The sequence below is a fragment of the Apium graveolens genome, chromosome 11 (genome assembly GCF_009905375.1).
Source record: "Apium graveolens cultivar Ventura chromosome 11, ASM990537v1, whole genome shotgun sequence".
Lineage (NCBI taxonomy): Eukaryota > Viridiplantae > Streptophyta > Magnoliopsida > Apiales > Apiaceae > Apium > Apium graveolens.
This window is the reverse complement of record NC_133657.1, coordinates 15876221-15882220: the sequence shown is the minus strand read 5'-3', so window position 1 is coordinate 15882220 and position 6000 is coordinate 15876221.

Sequence of the window (6000 nt, the reverse complement as noted above, 5' to 3'; positions counted from 1 at the left end):
CCCTTATCCAGGGAAACTTTCTTCTTTTCAGGCTCAATGTACTCAGAAGGGAGCATAATGAGCTGGAATGACCATATCACCATCTGTTGATTCTTCAACTCTAACTATAGGAGTGAAGGGCCCATTTTTTAGAATCTGAATATAGAGTGGATTGGCCATCCTGATAAATAACAATATTTTCTTTTTCCAAAGAGTGTAGTTAGCTTTATCAAATGTAGGAATTTTGATGCTACTGATTTTCTGTGTATTCATTCTTCCAAGATCTTGAATCTGTTTACTTTCAGATTTTGCTCTGATACCACTTGTTAGGAAATGAATAACACACAGAGGGGGTGAATGCATTTTTATATTTTTATTGCTTTTCTTGAGCTTTTTATGATTGAACAAAGTAAATTAAATCTTGTAGTAAAATGTGTTACTGATGAAATTAAGCATGCAATAGTAAATAACACAGATCTTTCAAAACTCACTTACTTTTATATTAAAATTAAGAATGTTTTGCTACAAAATTTCTAGGCTCTTTGTTAATAAAGTGCTTAGCTTCTTCTTGAGAGAGTTACAAGATTTTCTATCTAAATTGTTACAACTGACTAAAGGACCAGTGTTAACTTTATAATTTAGTTAACTGCTGGTTTACACAGTGTACAATAAGTCATGCTATTTACTTTAGTAAAATGTCACTTGTCATTTCCATTTTAGGAAAAGTATATCTTCTATTTATAGCATAGCATATCTTAGCACCCTGTGTTTACTTTGATCTACCTTAGTCAGTTAATCTTTACCATTAATCTTGCACATCCTTCAAGCTGTTTTTTGTAGACTTGTCAATCCAGCTGTTTGGGTTGTTTGTTGATTGTAAATCTTGGATATTGAACTGGTCTGCAAATTGTACTTTGAGATTTTACCTCGAGATCTCCATTTTGGTCTATAGAGAACTTGACATCTTGATAAGTATATTGGCTTATCGAGATCTCTAATACTCCATAGTAAATTTGACTTATAGAGGTCTCCGAGTTCTCTATAGGAGAATTTGGCTTGTTGATATCTCTAGTCTTCATATCTTTACTTTGACTTATCGATATCTCTGAGTTCTCGAGTGGCTTATTGACTTATTGATAACTCAAAGTTCTCTAGTCAAATTTGAATTTGACTTAAAATATTTTTATCCAAATAATTTTATTCAACTCCAAGCTTCTTCATAATTCTTCTGAGACATGATCTTCTTGATCTTCTTTCAGATAGAATCCTTAGGCTTGATACTGTTTAAACAAAAAGACTCCAGTATGCTCTTTTACATTTTTACAGACTTTAAATGTTACAAGTACAAATGCAAACTAAGATTACAATACAACTTACTTAGGGTTGTCAATTTGACTTAGTCTTATTAAAGTACAGGCATGTCTTGCACAACATTCCTGATATTCAAAAAAAAATCTTTATGGAATCAAAGAACGCCTCACCTTTTGAGAGGATGTTTCCCTGTGATCCAAGAAACGAACGCCCTATGACGTCCAAACGAACTCATGAGTTTATAGATAACAATAATAAGAGTTAAAGAAAGTAAGAACAAAAATGTGGGGGCAGTGAGAAGGAGCGAAAAACAACGTACGAAGACTTTTTATGGAACAAATTTTATGACCCATTTGCTCGAAGAAGGTGATCCAAAAATCTATAAGGAAGTGGTTACCTCGCCTGATGACTTTATGTGGAAAGAGGCCATCAAGAACGAAGTAGATTCAGTTATGCAAAATCATACTTGGGAATTAGTGGACTTTCCAGCCGGTTGTAAACCGTTAGGTAGCATGTGGGTTTTCAAACAGGCAACATAAAGCCCTTGATTACTTTGACACATATTCTACCGTAACGAGAATAACGTTTATAAGGATGATGTTTGATATCGCTGTAATAGAAATTTAGCAGTACATCAAATGGATGTAAAAACACCTTTCCTAAATGAGGATATAGATGAGGAAATCTATAATGGAACAACATGAAGGATTTATTATCCCTGGACAAGAAAGGAAAGTCTGTAGACTATTAAAGTCGTTGTACAACTTGAAGCAAGTGCCAATAAAATGGCACGGGAAATTTGATAAAGTCGTGCTCTCCAATGGGTTCAAGATAAATGAATGTGATAGTTATGTCTATTACAAGGATAACGAGAGCAACTACGTCAAGGATAATGATAGTGGTTATGTCATTGATGATATTGATGTATATGATCTACTTATTGCCGAAAGAAATGATAAAGTCATCAAATATACAAAGGATATGTTGAAGTCGAGATTCGATATGAAAGATATGGGACTGGCAAACGTAATTCTAGGAATCCGATTTCCAGAACATCTGAGGGACTTGAATTGAGTCAACCTTATTATGTTGACAATATCCTTGAGAAATTTCTTAAGAATGACTTTGAGAAAGCTAGGAAAAATGTGGATATGACTTTGCATCTATCCAAGAACAAAGGTGTAGTTGTTTCTCAATTGGAATAATCAAGGATAATTGGAAGCTCTGATATATCTAATGAATTGTAAAAGACCAGACATTGCATACTCAATTAGTAAATTGAGTAGATTTACGAGTAATCCGGGAGTTGATCATTGGAAAGCGATCATAAGGGTCATGAGGTACTTGAGGGGAACTTGAGACTATATACTACATTATGGCAGATACCTGGCAGTATTAGAGGGATATACTAATGTAAATTGGATATTTAGAAAGAAGGCACTAAAGTCTATGAGTGACTATGTATTTATACTAGCTGGAGCGGCATTATCATGGAATCCTCCAAGAAAACAGTGATAACTCATTTCACGATGGAAGCCGAGTTTATGGCATTAGATAAATGCGCCGAAGAGGCTGGATATCTACATCAATTTTTGGAGGACATTTCAAGATTGCCAAAACCTGTGACTGCAATAGGGATAAATTGTGATAGTCAATCCGCTATTGGCGGAGCACAGGACACGATGTATGATGGAAAATCTCATCATATATGATGATGATATAGTTCCATTAGATAATTAATCTTAACCAGAATTATCACTATTGACTATATACCGTCAAAGGATAATATTGCGGATCACTAACCAAATGGTTGTCAAGAGAAGTGATTGAGAAATAATCTATAGGGATGGGCCTTAAGCCTATTTTTTAACAGCATCATGGTGGACACCCAACCATTGCTGACTGGAGATCCCAAGAACTTTGTTCAATTGGACAACTAAATCATGATGACCAAATCACTGTGGGGTAACCCCGACCTATTCCTATGATGATGAAACAGTAAGACCTATAGGGTATGAGGTTAAGCTTTCGAGCTTTTAATGATCTTTGGTGAATACATGGAGTTCAGGAGTGAACGCGTGGAATTCGGTTGAGTAAATGCGGGTTACTCAATAAGATAAAGATCACCTGTGTGGGAGAGAAGAGGGGCCGCTTCAAAATAGAATTGTGAGGCACAATTCTTTAGAAACTCTAGCAATACCAGGACAATGTTTCATGGCCAAAATGGACATACTCATGAGAGTTAAATTATCCAGAAAAGATATAATGATAAATATATCATTATTTACACAAATGGTCAAACAGTTCAAGGACAAGAATGCCTACTGTCTACCAGTAAAGTCGGTATGCTTATTCGATCGAAGGTTCAAGGAGCATTCTCTACTTATTGTAGGCTATATCTGATTGAAAAAACTATCACCAATTCGAACTCCGTGTTTTTCTTTTTGGTGTGTGCTACTATAACATCAATCTCATCCATGTGGGGATTATTGGAAAATATGGATTGTAGTCCCACATTGTCAAGTCAATTTAAGCCATAATTAAGTGGATGAATATTGCATGCACGTGTCACTTGGAATTCGTTCTCCTCCAAGAGATTTTTCTGAGACACTTTGAATCACTCAAAATGACTAAGAGATGAATGTCATGTGATCATCCAGAGTTAGTCTCTTAGTAGTGAAAATTTGTGGAAGAAATGAAAGTCCCACATTGATTTTGCAAATGAGCATACATAGCTTTATATAGTAAAACACTTATGTAGTGTTTAAATGTGTTACTTATGTATTGCTCCAACACCTACGTGCACGTGCAGGGGGTACAGAAGGGGGTTTTAAGGCTTCGGAAGCCTTGGCCTTGCCCCCGTGTGCGAAATGAAGACAAGAATGTAGCAGAAAATTGACCTGAATAATCACAGACTAGTTTTGCTATTTTTAATTTTTACCGGGTTTAAGCTCTTAAATATCTATTTCATTTTGAATATGAATTATTATAACTGATTTGGCGTAATCATAAATTTGATTCAATTATGAATTTGATTTATTAACTGACTAATTAATTAAACCGTCTAATTAATTATGCGCGGAGTAGCGCACAAGTTTCCTCGAACCCATATAATATCCTTGTAGGGTTTGAGGTTATTCATCCATTTAAAATACATACACAACCGCCTCTTAAGACATAAACCCTATTCTTTCTCTCCTATAGTTATTGTTTCTTGGTACTTTCTACTTCTGGTTAGTCGAAGGTGCTTTTCACGTAATATCATCATTGTCTCGTTTTATTCTGGGAGGCTATCAACTCGCACATACAGTGAGGGCCGTAATAATTTTAAGAAGACAATTATGCGACTGAACTCTTTTATGTATAATTCATGTTCATTAGTTCTATCTTTTGATTGAAAGGTTTTTCACTCAATTATTGGGCTTTTTAACCAAAGAATTAATTAAATTAATATTTTTTTTTGTAAATATATAGTTATAAGGAATCGAACCTGAATTTACTGATAATTAAGATTTTGATATTTTGATACATATGTGTTTCACCGAAAAGAGAAAGTGAGTTTGCCTCGTACAAAATTTGATTTATCTTATTATTGTGTTTCACGTGAAGATAAAAGTTGGTTTTTTATATAGTTGTAGAGAATATAAAAAAATTAAAAAAATTAAGTTATATTGATTAATTATGTGTAATTATTTTGTTATGATAATTCAGAAATCGAATTTGAGTTGAGTGAAAACTATTTTTTTTTGATATTTTTGATACTACTAATTTCCACCGAAAGGTTGGTTCCCATCTTATTTTTTTTGATTAATTTTGATTAATAAAGATTATAAATTTATAGTATTTGGAACACTCAGGCCGTTTTACAAGCAATATTGGAATGCAGTGTACATAATTTTTGAAATGTCAATTTTTTTGCAGTTAAAAAATAAAATATGTAATCTCTAATAATTTAATTAAAGTGTACAAAAAATAAAAAAAGTAATTAAGGCTTAATGATTATTTAGACATTTAAGTGATAATTTATCGTGTTATATTTATTCTCCTTCTTTTTTGTGATTCGATGATTGTGGTGATAACAATTATTTTTATTATACTTGATCTCTAACTTAAATATGTTGTTGTATGCCATAATTTGCATAGTTCCAATGCATACGAGTCTAAGATGATGAAAACTTATTACACATGAAGTTGAAGATGTCTTAGCTAAATCTCAAATTTCTCATGTTGAAATGTCAATATAATATATTTTAATTCTTTGCGACAATGTTTATTTAGCAATTATATGCATATCTACTATTCACTACAAGAAATTTGTAATCACACAACAGTCATTAGACGACGGTATAAAATAAAACCGTCGTCCAGAAAAATTAAACCCTGGTGAATTGTTGTCTCTTAAAAAACTGTTGTCCTGCGTTTCTTCTAACAATAGTTACTGATGATTTTACAAACTGTTGTCTAAGGTGCATGCTTTCATCTACTTAGACAACAGTTCTTTCTTGGAGTATTGTTTAGAACCCTTTACGACAATGGTTGATAGATGTTGTATGAACTTAAATTTATTTTACCTTAACACAACAGTGTTTGGCAAAAATGTTGTACAAGTTAGACAACTGTTTATGATAACTGATGTTGTAGTGAACATCAGACAACACAATCTAAATACCATTATCCAATGGATAGTTCATAGAAAATGGTTATTGATAG